Genomic DNA, 12,500 nt, shown 5'->3' with positions numbered 1-12,500 from the left:
TATGGACTCATTTTAACATTATTTTAATGGAGAATTTTATGCGTTGGTTTGAGAGTATTTCCATTTTTATTACAATAATGAGTCCAGATAAATTAATTTGGGTTATTAGACCCGCAAAAAAGAATACGTTGGATAAGGACTAATATTTCATATTTCTCCTCATTTTCATTTTATATTCACATTTCAACCCGACATAATACCGGTTTTAGACGATGGGTCACGTTTTATCTATTTATGTTATCCGTTTTTTTCAGTGGGTCTCATTTTTATGATGTTCGGCCAAGCGCACGGTGGAGGACGTTTCGGAGGTCATCATGCCTGTGAAGGATACTGCCCTAACTATCCAGAAGCACGTTGCCTGTAACTAACACTCATCATCATCATCATCATCATCATCATCATCATCATCATCATCATCATCATCATCATCATAATCAACATCATCATCATCATCATTGCCATCATCACCCTCCTCCTCCTCGTCCTCTTCCTCCTGATCATCCTAATATCATCATCTACAGGAGTGGATTGCAAGCGTTATACATGACCTCAGAGCCATACGTATATTATACAACACAGATGGAATGGAAGATGTACATTCTAAGGTTCCTCGTTTGGCATAGACCAAGGGCGTTTTTGTGGTGTGTGCTTTCATTTTAGAGGCTCAGCTAAAGTCATTTCCTTGGGGGACTTTTATTTCTCGCCACATTTTGCATACATAACGCTGGCATAAAGCTTGTTGCCCTTGGTGTCCATTTGCATGGATCTGTTATGAATGGATTAGAGACCCGGACTTGTGGCAGAACTCAGAAAAAGAGTCAAGGTTGGAGTCTTGAAGTTAATTCAGAAAAGTGAGTGGAGCTGGCACTTATGTTGATAAAAATAGGAAATGAAATGAGTAGAAAAGTGTCAGGAGACAAAAGAGTAAAACATTCCCCTTTTTCGTGGCGTTGGGGAAGAGAAACACAACACAGTCAAAGCTATCCACCACTCAAAAAAAGTGCTTTCAAACTTAGTGTCTATTCTGAGTCGGTCTCTAGACATCTTGAGGTCATGGCTTCAACACGCACTCCTCGAAGTTTGTTTACAAGCCAGCAGTGATGCTTAAGCTCTATTCTCAACATAAACGTATAACATAGAGACAATTGAGACATTAAGTAAGCTCCGCTATTGGGAGTGAATGTAAATTAGTAAATTGAAGGGAGCAGGCTCTTATGTTGATAATAATAGTAATAGAAGTGAGTAAAACAGAAGACGATAGAGAATAAAAATGTATTATTACCTATTATTATCAACATAGTAACTGGTACTACTACTACTACTACTACTACTACTACTACTACTACTACTACTACTACTACTACTACTACTATACTACTACTACTACTATACTACCACCACACTACTACTACTACTACTACTACTACTACTACTACTACTACTACTACTACTACTACTACTACTACTACTACTACTACTACTACTACTACTACTACTACAACTACTACTACCACTACTTCTCCCTCTAATATACTACAACTACTACGATTACTACGATGTTAGGCTCATAATCATCATCATTATTATCATCATAATCACCATCATCATTATTATTATTATTATTATTATTATTATTATTATTATTATTATTATTATTATCATCATCATCATTGTTATTATTATTATTATTATTATTGTTATTGTTATTCTTATTATTATTAATAATAATATATAATAATGATGATAATATATAATAATAATAATAATAATAATAATAATAATAATAATAATAATAATAATAATAATAATAATAATAATAATAATAATGATGATGATGGTGATTATGATGATAATAATGATGATGATTATGAGCTAACATCGTAGTAATCGTAGTAGTTGTAGTATATTAGAGGAGAAGTAGTGGTAGTAGTAGTTGTAGTAGTAGTAGTAGTAGTGGTTAGTAGTATAGTAGTAGTAGTAGTAGTAGTGTAGTAGTAGTAGTATGTAGTTAGTAGTATAGTAGAAGTGGAAAAGTGAAACAGATTTGAAGTTGGGGATGCCTCATTCAAATTGTTGACAAAGTGAAAAACCTTGCACATTCTTAGACTCTGGACTGTCGATGGAGCATCAGATTAATAATTTGGTTAGACCTCTCTTTTTCCAACTAAAAAGATTGCTTCATTAGACGTTCATATCTGAGGATGTGACAAAGCACTGGTTGTGTCCCTCGTACTATCGAAATTGGATTATTGTAATGCTCTGTTGTTTGGCGTTTCGCAGTACAATCTGAAACGTCTTCAGATTTTCCAAAACAGCGCTGCCAGACTAGTATTCATGAAGGGTAGGTGCGACTCTGTTGGACCTCTACTTCATGATCTGCATTGGCTGCCTGTTGAGAAAAGGATTAAATTCAAAGCTTGTGTTTTAGTGTATCATTGTCTTGAAGGTACTGCCCCTTCCTATCTTTCAGAACTAATTGAAAGATATTCAAACCCCGCCCTTACGTTCGGCCAGTGATTCCACAAAACTAGTTGTCCCTCGAATTCAGAAAAATGCTGGAATGAGATCCTTTTCTCATTTCGGACCTCTATTGGAACGCCTTACCGCAGAGCATTCGTGAAAAAGAATCTTTGTCTATTTTTAAACGTTCGCTTAAAACTTTTGTTTCGATTTTAGTAGATGGTATGAGAAGCAAGATAGGTTTGGTTTGTGTTGTGTGTTGTGTTGTGTGTGTATGTGTGTGTGTGTGTGTGTGTCTGCTTGTGTGTGTAAATGAGTATGTTTCAGCCAAAGTAATTTGCAATTTAAGCGCTTAGAGTCTGGTGTCTCGGAGTTATAGCGCTATATAAGTTTTCAGCATTATTATTATTATTATTATTATATTATTTTATTATTATTATTATATTATTATATTATTATTATTATATATTATTATTATTATTATTATTATATTATTATTATAATAGGTAAAGCTCCTGGCGATCCGACAGATAGTAATAAAGCTTAAATTTAAGAAGATATGTAGTGAAAAAAGTGGCCCGTTAGATAAGGAAAGATCAGGTTCATAAGATAAGTGATTAATTCCACCGTTAAAGCAGAATTACTTAAATAATAAAACAATTAGAGTAGCCTCACATTAATTTAATTCATAATTAACAAATGTATAATAGTAAATTTTAATTAATTAAAGTTAGACTATATTAAGTCAATTAATACCATTCAATAGTCTAATGTCACGCCGCCGGCAACGGCGGCCATCTTGGTTCTAAACAAGAAATCATTACTTTTTATTTTTCATGCTGGCTAGAACTTTTCATATGCTTTGTGATTAGAATGTGTAAACGTCAAAACATGATCAAATTTATGTGTTTTTTTCCCCTCTGGATACCCTTTATGCTCGCCCGAGAAATAGTTCATACGGGCGTCCCCCATTGTTCCGATAGTTTAGAGCCAGTGTTACTAAGTTACCATGCGTCGTTAGGAAGGAAGTGATGTTACGACTGTTGAAGAGTATTGTCATCCTCTCTCTTTTATATTACTCGAGTTATTGTTATTCGTTCCTTATCTGATTCGTAGAGGTGCGCTGGCTGGCGGACTGGTTGTTCGCAGTCATTTGTTTGCTTAAGGCTGCGAGGGCGGCTTTTCCTTGGTTAATTCTTTAGATAGTTCTTGTAGCATTGATTTGGTTATCACCCAGAGGCATTATATCCTTGGTTATACCCGACAAACCATAGCGACGGGTAGGTAAACTGATCGATGGGTAGACAGATCTGCTAACAGGAAGAGAACTTTGCCTGAGTTGCAACGTTCTGCCTTCCTTTTATGAGCAGTGATATTGAAAGGATGTTAATAAACAAACCTTTGAAAACACCACTGATCTCATATTAATAATTAAAGGGGTTCCAATTATGTTAGTGGGATGGGGAAAATAAGTACGCAAATAAGAGAACATAAGAAAACAGTACATATTATATAAATGCCTTTATATATATAAATTGAATAGAATATTTTTGTTTATTCTGTTTTTTTTTTTGCGGTTTGAGGTTTCGACGAAAGGCGCTATATAAATGTGCTTATTATTATTATTATTATTATTATTATTATTATTATTATTATTATTATTATTATTATTATTATAAACATGAATTATCAATATCTCCATTATTTGATAGGTTGGCGTCAATTTACTGTGCCAGTCGAAATCACTTCTATTGTTTATTACGCACACTAGTTTGAAATGACATCATGTAATCATAACATAATTAAATTAGATTGTCATAATCAAGTCCTACTCCAGGATATTCCGCTAAATATGATATTAAATTCTTGTCACATCAGTTTGGCCAGCCATAATGGGAGAGAAATGAGAGATGATGAGAGATGGCTTATTCATCACCTTTTTATTTAAATCCCGGAGTTTGGGTCTTTAGCAAGAACCAATCAGGTCCATGATTTTTTGACTCTATAGATTTTGACTGGTTATTTGTGTTGGTTGTTAAATTTGGTAAAGTTAGGTAGAATTGGTTTGCTGTTGGCATCATGGAGCGCAAGTAGGAGTTAGTCGGTGGCCGGCTCTTTCATCTCAGTAACACCGATGGCTGGGGCCATAATTCCGAGGGCAACTGGCAAATATTTCCTGTCTTTGGTGTCTGTAATGTATGCAGTGATATTAATTATGCCGGTTGGACCGTGAGAAAGGCATGTGTGGTTTTGAATTACTACAAAAAAAAAAAACAAAACAAAAAACAACAAAAATGGCAACAAAAATATAACAAACTTTTTAAAAACGAACGAAACATAAAGCAAGGCTACTTTAAAGTAAACTTTTGAAATACAAAACTGAAATCAAAACCAAGTGATATCCTTTCCATTTTTTATTCCAGGTGGTACTGCTTGGACAGAAATTGCAATCAACCCCATGTGTATTTTCTTTACAAAGGGAACCACTTTGAAGTGTATGAATGCTACGACAAGAGATCAACAGTTTCCGGAGGAAAATCCAAAAATAGATCAAAATCTGGAAGGAAACTCTGATCTCCTACCAAACGGGAACAAACAGTTTTTGATTAACACACATCAAACTTCGATAGCCTTTTCCTTTGAGCTAACTAAAGAAAATATTATCAACAATGTCATCATTGAAGGAAATGTAATAGTTTGATGTGCCTCTTTTCAACCGACGTAATTTGATATATTTGACATAAATACTACCCAAGAACACTATCATAATTTCATTTTGTTATGATGTAAGTGTGTGTGTGTGTATATATATATATTTATATATATATATATATATATATATATATATATATATATATATATATAATGCAAATTGCCACTCACATTTTTTATGGCCGAGACGATTCGTTTCTGTGTCTTACACCATAGTAATGTCCGTAGAAAAGTTCTTACTCCAAACTAATTGCTTGATCTTGATTTCGTTGTGTAGTGGTGATTAGTGTTGATGTGTATTGGCATTGTTGTGATGTGCTCTCATTGCTTATATTATGAGTGTGTGTGTGTGTGTGTGTGTGTATGCATGTAGGTGTGTTGTGTGTGATGTGTACATGTGTGTGTGATAGTGTTGTGGAATGTGGATGCGTGGGGAGGCGGGGGGGGGGAGGGGGGGGGAGGGGTATAATGGGGTCAACGTCAAGATAAGCTACAGATGTGCACAAAACATGAAACAGATCATTACCAACCACAACACACAAATCATACCGCAACCCAACAACATCAATACAAATAAAGACAACTGTAACTGCAGAAAGAAAGACAATTGCCCTCTTAAAGGAAACTGCCAAAAAAGCGCCATAGTCTACAAAGCCACCATAACCACTGATAACACCGCAGCACAATACATCGGCAGCACAGAATCCCCATTCAAAACACGATACAACAATCACAGAGCCTCCATAAAACATGAAAGCAAAACAAAACGCACCAAATTAGCAATGCACTATTGGGAATAAATAAACACTAATAAAACACCAACAATAACCTGGGAGGTCGTCAGGCAAAGCAGCCCCTACAGATGCGGTGCTAGAAAATGCAATTTATGCCTGACAGAGAAACTGGAAATATTATTACACAACTACAGAAACAATAGCACCTTAAACAAAAGATCAGAACTAATGCCAATGTACAGACACTTTAACAAATTCAAGCTCAAAACGCAAAAGGCCAAATAACCCCCCCCACCTCCCACCCCCCTCCCGACCCCATTATACCCCTCCTTCCTTCTTCCCCCCCCCCCCCCCGCGCCTCCCCCCCCCCCCAGCTTCCCCACGCAACCACATTCCACAACACTATCACACACACATGTACACACGACACACAACACACCTACACGCATACACACACACACACACATACACACTCATAATATAAGCAATGAGAGCACATCACAACAATGCCAATACACATCAACACTAATCACCACTACACAACGAAACCAAGATCAAGTAATTAGTTTGGAGTAAGAACTTTTCTACGGACATTACTATGGATTACGCCGACTGAAGACGTGTAAGACACAGAAACGAATCGTCTCGGCCACAAAAAATGTGAGTGACAATTTGCATTCAATATTATCTCTAACCATCATTATCGAGCACTTTCGTACCTACGAGTACCCACCAACACTCATATATATATATATATATATATATATATATATATATATATATATATATATATATATATAACACATTTTTTAAAAAAAGTCATAACAGTACTTTAATTTTTTTATTGTTCTCCAACTCTTCATGTTTAAATATACAATGGATTTCTATTTATTTGCCAATTCAAAAATATTATTAGGTTTTGAATATTATTGCAGAACACATTATAACAACGATAACAGAAGTAATACTACTACTACTACTAGTATTTATACTACAACTAGTACATTTTTTTCACAAACTTTTTGGGCAAAAGTAAAATTGTTAACACATGTATTAGTATAATGATAAGGTCTACAAAGGTATACAAAATCAAGCATTATTGGAAAAGAAAAAAATGACTATCTTCTCAACTAAACGAAGTAGTCCTGGAGGAAGTGGACAGCTTCACATACCTTAAAAATCAAATATATTCGTATGGTTTTCAACATATTTTCCTGAAATAAATACAAATGTTCTTTCTTTTTCAAGCTGATTTCAGCAGGGTGACTTTCATATTCCTAACAATGATATTTTTTACTTTTAGATTTTAGCGAGATCTATAAGGCCTACTCAAAAAGAACCTGCTAAAGTATTTCATTTTTTAAACAGAAACACGATAATCATCATCCTCATCATCATCATCATCGTCATCCATTGTCGTCGGCATCGTTATCATCGTGTCCGGGCAATCCGTGTGTGTCTGGGTGTGGAACCTGCTAAATATTATTATTATCTACCTACCTAATAAAAACACACCATTCTTGTACATTTATTTTTCAAATAATGAAATGAAAGGTACGACCTTTCCCGCACACACAAGAGGCGATGACGACCAGTGACAAATTATGGGAGGTGGGGGCGGCCGACAACTTTTGGCGCGACATAAATATGAAATGTTAAGGTGACAGCGGGATGATGGTGGTGGGAGGGGGGGGGGGTCTCAACCCTTCACCATCAACAACTGTTTGATGGCGTTGTGTGTGTGTGTGTGTGTGTGTGTGTGTGTGTGTGTATGTGTGTGTGATGCGACGAACGATCATAATCAAGGCTGCCAGACAGCCAGATTTCTTCTTGCCCAAGTAGTCAAATAGACCCCAAATAGCCAAACACCACAAGCATTCTGACTCCCTTGAAAAACTCATTGGTTTTGATTAACAAAACAATCGACTACAGTTGGATAAACTTATCTTTTCATTTTTTTTAAATAAAAGATTTTTTTTAAAAAAATGAATAATAATAGAAAAGCGTTTCTTAGTAACCAATTTTGAACTTGGCCATCTGGCAGCCCCCATCATAACCAGCTGCAGTCAAGCCAGCCACAGACATAAGAGAGGGAGGGGTATGTGAATTTCCTGTGGCAAACGAGTTGCTCGTGTTTTTTTTTCAAACGAATCACTGCTCGATGACGTCACTGACTCGAAACCCGCCCGAAACCCGCTCGATTTTAGAGGACTCGATCGAAAACCCGCTCGATTTGATCGTTTCAAACTCGACCCAGCACTACTACACAGTCAATATACTGACAACACACTACCGTCAACCGACACATGACGGAAGTCACGTGACCGCGTCTCGGCCCCATTAGGCTTTTAACGAAATCGGACCGAACGAGACGCCGAACGCCGAACCCGAACGGATAGTAGTAGCCTTCTCACGTGACCATGAACGAGATCTGGATAGTGAAGACTCTAAAGCTATATGCAGCATCGGATCTAAAGTCACGTGATAGAGGATAGCTTGCGTTGCTGTTGGCTTCAGCTGACAAGAAACGGAGAAGGAAAGAATGGATACTACCTCCCCCTACCATGTGTTAGGGGAGGGGCAAGGTCAGTGTCATTCAATAGTGCATGTGGCGCTCTATACGGAGAGAAAATTATAAATTGATTACGGGGGAAGGTGGGGAGGGGGGGGGGGCGGTGGGGGTTTGACCCACAAACGACCGAGGTGTTGGGCTTCGGGTAGACCATGATACGAAATCAAAGAGAAAAGGCCGCTGGTACTTGGAAGGTGGAAATGGTTGGGGGTGGGAGGGGAGGGGGTAGTGACAATCAGCATGGGATGTATACATTAATATAGGCAATAGATGACCAGGGATGTGTATTGTTTGTATATGTTTGTGTGTGTCTGTGGGCGCGCGCGCGCGTGTGTGTGTGTGTGTGTGTGTGTGTGTGTGAAAGGGATTACACAAAAACACCTTTCTCTTTAGCTTCCAAATGATTACGTATACGATAAATTTGGAAACCACATTGTTTGAATCAGCTTTCTAAAATGAGAACATTTATCTTTGTATCACAAAAATAGGTTTAGAAATATAAAAATTTTCTAGTATTTTGATTTTGAAAAAAATATTACTGAAATTGTTTTTAATTTAATGATAGTTTCTTTATTTTCCGGTCGATTTTCTTGATTTATATCTCATTTTTCAATTCTCAATGCGACGAGCATACTGATGTATCTCGTGTGATTCAAAAGCGTTGTTTGTTTATATATATATATATATATATATATATATATATATATATATATATATATATATATTATATATGCCGAGAGTCCTGCCTCACTAATTAATTCCTGAGCGTTGAGATGGTGACGCAACTATTACATACAAGACCTTGCAGTCGAGACGGCAGGGCTTTTGGGTTACACAACCACTATTTACCCATCGGTCAGCGGTACTCTTTGATGTATACAACAGTAACCGCCTTTACGCAAAGCCGCCTGCCCATAAATCAAGAGATGATCTCCTAACTGTTCACAAGCCAACTGTCAAACGAGCAATCGATGATTGGATAAGAATCTCAAGATCTCATATAATAAGGTAAGATTTGGAGAGGTGATATCCCCCCACCCGTCATCGGACAGAACTTTCATTGCGTTATATCATATAAGCTCCGTCTCCTCTTTCTATTCCGGAGTGACGAGATTAGACGAGAGCACGCGAGACAAAAATGGTCACGTGTTGGGTAAGTCAATCGGTCGGTCTGCTTCGGCGTGTAACTATAACTCCGTATTATTTTCTACACAACAGACCAAGACATCCAATGCTGCCTCCCCGGAAATGGCGTCATCTTGAGATTTCAAAATCATTTTAAATGTAGTCCCAAATCTATGTCATCGACAAATCAAAAACGAATTCATAAAAGATAGCAATACGTTGTTTTAAAAACAATATAAAATGGACAAAAGTGATTCTCATTTTTTTTTTATCGAGCGGACGGTATTTTAACTGCAGAGAAGATTTGATGACAGTGTGTGTGTGTGTGTGTGTGTGTGTGTGTACTCTACTTTCAATCCATTTGTCCATCTAATGAGCTTTACACGGGGCCCCTAGCCAACAGGAACACTTAACATGTCGCACAAGACATGATGACGCTTGTAATGCGATATTACAATTGTTTTCGACAGATACTGAGCAGTTAACGGCCAGGTATTCATTTTCCACCCGAGGACATTGGCTAACGCGAATAGAGAGCCTGTTCCAAGGACAGAGAGCCTGTTCCAAGGACTCGACCATGCGTTGCGACGAGCTGGACTCAAATCCTACTACTACTACTACTACTACTACTACTACTACTACTACTACTACTACTACTACTACTACTACTACTACTACTACTACTACTACTACTACTACTACTACTACTACTAATACTGCTGCTGCTGCTACTACTACTACTACTACTACTACTACTACTACTACTACTACTACTACTACTACTATCTAAACAACCAACAACAACAACACCAACTACAACTAATTCTACAGCTATTACCTCTACTATTACTACTTCTTCTACTACTATTATTACCACTACCACTACTACTACTACTACTACTACTACTACTACTACTACTACTACTACTACTACTACTACTACTACTACTACTGCTGCTGCTGCTGCTGCTGCTGCTGCTGCTACAGCTGCTATTACTATTACTACTACTACTACTACTACTACTACTACTACTACTACTACTACTACTACTACTACTACTACCACTACTACTACTACTACTACTACTACTACTACTACTACTACTACTACTACTACTACTACTACTACTACTACTACTACTACTACTATTACTAATAAAGGGACAAATCAGGACTTGTAATCAAGACATCTGAGGTTTAATCCTCGGTTGAACCAGATTTGTTTAAATGTATTTCTCTCTCTGTTATGAATGACACTTCTGTACACATGTTTTTGTCATTCAATATTATGACGTAAGGGAAGCAATCAATTGATAATAGGGGAATTAATTACAATTAAATAAGTAACATCCCTTGAGAAACATTGCTCACGTAAAAATATTATAATATTTGACTGAAGTTCTTAAATCAGTTTGGAAACGCCCTCTACTGTCACATTGATTTCGGCCATAGTGTTGGAATCGTTTTCTTTGCCTTGTAGCTGTTGAGTGTAAATTTTGGTTTGAGCTTTTGAAGCAAAAACAGAGCAGAAATGGCTATTAAGTATGTCTGCTTTTTGCTTTGCGTCAGAGTATAATACACGATCATGCTCAAGGGGCGCTATACCAACCGAATCGCACCTCGGACTTTTTATAAATTTCCAGAGCTTTTTGTTTGAGTCTTCACTGCCAAGTTCCTTAACATGATTATGTTAGGCTCTTCTACTTTCTATTATGACCATTTATTAAAATGCTAACTATACTCCTTAGTAAAATAAAAAGAGAAATAAACCAGAAACAGATTTCAAAGAAGACTGTCTAATCAGGGACTTCTGACACGAGGTTGCGCGACTTCACCCATATCACTGTGAGCGCAATCCAATCGAAGTCATTGGGCCTAAGTAGAGGGAAAGAGTGAGAGGAAGAACACCAAATTTACTCTCACCGACGAGGCAATAAATGATAAAGAGTAGACTGAGAAAAGGCACGCCTCAACCTTCGCAAACTAGAGGAAAATTACATTTCATTGTATAGAGTGATGCTCGGAATCTTTCTGTAGTCGTTTCATTTCTCCTTTTCATCATCCTCGTCATATGACAGTGTTGATTGATGTGTCCAGTATTTCTTGGTTGTTGTTGTTGTTGTTGTTGTTGTTGTTGTTATTGTTCTAGTTGTTGTTGTTGTTATTGTTGAACATATATATGTGGAGACACTGTCTCATAATTGATGAATTTTTACTTTTGACCAGTCTACATAAATTTATGTAATCTTCTCTGGCTATTTCTCAAACTTTTCCAATCAAAATTATATTGGAAGCGCGTTATGTTCACTTTCGTTTGTATTCACCAGTAATGTGTCTTGATAGTTATAAAATGTAGATGTCTGATAGTTAATAATTCCTATTCGTTGCTTCATATTCAAATACTGCACGTATATCGTTGAAGCTTCAATTAACCGAACACTCCAGTTTAACGAATTCCTTCAAAATGGATATGCGGAAAATTTATAATTTTGTTAATGTAAATCTTCTATGAGTTCCGATCCTCACCTGTTATCGATTTTAATATAGCTGTAATAAACGAAATCTTTTCCTATTGTTTTAAAATTCATGAAAAAAATATTTTTATTAAGACAAATTGATTCAGAGGTTCATGCAAATCTTTGCAGCTATGCATCGTGGTGCAGCTGAGAAAAAGAAGCAAGACACGTGCCATTTATTAAAAATCTGACTATAGTATTGAAAGTGTACAGAGGAGAGCAACCAAAAAGATTTATGCAATACAGTATTTATCTTATAAGGAAAGGTTAGAATTTCTTGACTTACCATGTCTGAAATATAGAAGATTTCGTAGGGGTTTAATTCAAGTGTATAGATTGGTACATGGTCTGGATAGGATAGACTTTTCTGAATATTTTTTC

General features: G+C 36.6%; 1 long non-coding RNA gene across 1 annotated transcript in view; it reads left to right on the top strand.

Annotated features, from left to right (window-relative positions):
- Positions 1-12,500, top strand: part of LOC144967088 (uncharacterized) — a 14,952-nt gene that overhangs the window by 1,944 nt on the left and 508 nt on the right. Inside the window, exons 2-5 of the long non-coding RNA XR_013644319.1 lie at positions 255-360; positions 4,884-5,246; positions 10,074-11,056; positions 12,381-12,500. The exon at positions 12,381-12,500 is cut by the window's right edge and continues 508 nt beyond it. This is a non-coding gene — a long non-coding RNA (uncharacterized LOC144967088). The remainder of the gene's footprint in view (positions 1-254; positions 361-4,883; positions 5,247-10,073; positions 11,057-12,380) is intronic.

This window comes from Berghia stephanieae, chromosome 1 (assembly GCF_034508935.2).
Source record: "Berghia stephanieae isolate SIO BIC M18660-M18661 chromosome 1, UCSD_Bste_1.3, whole genome shotgun sequence".
Lineage (NCBI taxonomy): Eukaryota > Metazoa > Mollusca > Gastropoda > Nudibranchia > Aeolidiidae > Berghia > Berghia stephanieae.
The sequence above is the reverse complement of the archived record's forward strand: the minus strand, read 5'-3'. Positions and strand labels throughout refer to the sequence as shown.